Raw genomic sequence first — 1,872 nt, 5'->3', positions numbered from 1 at the left:
TTAGCAATTTCTTCTTTCTATCACTTTCCTCAATGAAGTTTTGACATCCTTATTTCTCAGACTGTAGATGAGGGGGTTTAGCATGGGCACAATGATAGTGTAAAAGACAGAGGTCACTTTCCCCTGATCCATGGAGTTCACTGAAGATGGATGTAGGTACATGAATGCATCAGAGAAGAAGAAGACACCAAATGCTATAATATGGGGCCTGTATAATTGAAAATCTGTTACTCTAAAAAAATAACTTTTTCCCAGGTGCCCACTGACTTCCTGTTATGTACTACCTATAGACAGGGGATATAAGGCAAGGATGTGAAGGGTCCCAGCTCTTTACTTCCAGTCCTGAGCTTGGTGGTGGTAAGGTGGGTGTTTGAACTGGCTGATCAACTATGGGCACATGTATCTTCATTATTCCTTGATTTCTAATGATCATTAATAAATCTCTTAACATATAATATTTTATTATTTAGATTTAATTTTAACTTTTACAGAGCTACAGGTACTGAAGGCTTTGGATCTCCCTTCAGAGGACTGAATTTTTAAAATGCTGTCAATGATGAAAATATAAGAGCAAATGATGGTTAGTATTGGGCAAAGGACATTAAATATACTGAAGGCCCAGATTCACCATTTCATTGACATAGGTGCTAGAGCAAGAGAGTTTCAAGAATGGAAATAGATCACAGAAGTAATTATTAACTACAATTTCCTTACAGAAAAATCACTCTAAGCACGCAGTCTATGTAAGCTGTGCCCCCAACCAGGACAAATATATATACCCCAACCACTCACCATGAACACATCTGAAATGACAAGATAAGACTATAAAGAAGGGGATGAAATATAGCAACATAGTGGTCATATGCCATCATGGCCAACATTTGACATTCAAAAATTACAAAAATACCAAAAAAGGAGTGTTCTTCTCTGACACAAAATTGACTAGCATTTTGGGATGATGACAGTTGATTGACAGAAATCATTGAAGGATAAACTTCAGAGAAAATAGTACATGGGGGTGTGAATATGGGAACTGATTCCAATCAACCATGATCATGCCCAGATTCTCTACCATAGTGACTACATAGATGTCCAGGAATAGGAGTAAGAGGGGCAGCTGGAACTTTGGCTGGTCTGTCAGCTCTATGAGGATAAACTCAGTCAATAGGGAGTAATATCCTGTAGCCATTCTTTTTAAGTATGGAGTAAGATGAAGCAAGAACCCATAAATATGCAGGGGGAAAAGAAATCCTCATTATTTGAAGCCTAAAATGAGAACACAAAAAGAACAGCAAAATCTTTGCTAAAGTTATTAACCATTTCCACTAGCTTTTTAGTTGATTTTCTCAGATTCTCTAAGTATACCATCATATCATCTGCAAAGAGCAATCGTTTAGATTCTTTATTGTGTACTATAATGATTAAATTGGTGTTTTGACTAAATAAGAGAATTATAAAAAGTGGTTGCCAATTATTATCCCTTAAGTCAGGAAAATTGTTAGTGGCTTTTAAGAATGCTGCTTAATTGAAATATTAGTAAAAAGAGGGAAATACAGAAGGGAAAAAGATAAAGAGACTGCCTAGCCTACCCTAAATGCTGATCCAGCAAAATGAAGCTTGTTCCCAACAGAGTCCCAGTCTCCTCATGGGAATTATAGTTACTCACCACCAAGCTGGACAGGATCCAGGCAAGGTCCCAATGCAGAAAAAACCTTGAGTGTTAAGTTCACCAAGGCAACAGTGAATGAAACAAGAAAGTCCCTTACTCCAAGAAGCTCCAAAACTGAAAGTCGAAGTCCCCAAACCAAAAACTCCAGTCAAAAAACCCAAAGTTCCAGTCAAAAAGTACCAAAGAGGTGTCCTCCAAAGAAG

The 1,872-nt window shown here is 37.5% G+C and overlaps 1 pseudogene; it reads right to left on the bottom strand.

Moving 5' to 3' along the window:
- On the bottom strand, positions 1–1,189 carry LOC100016905 (putative olfactory receptor 8G3; annotated as a pseudogene).
- Positions 1,190–1,872: the final 683 nt, after the last annotated feature.

This window comes from Monodelphis domestica, chromosome 4, assembly GCF_027887165.1.
Source record: "Monodelphis domestica isolate mMonDom1 chromosome 4, mMonDom1.pri, whole genome shotgun sequence".
Classification (NCBI taxonomy): Eukaryota; Metazoa; Chordata; class Mammalia; order Didelphimorphia; family Didelphidae; genus Monodelphis; species Monodelphis domestica.
The sequence above is the reverse complement of the archived record's forward strand: the minus strand, read 5'-3'. Positions and strand labels throughout refer to the sequence as shown.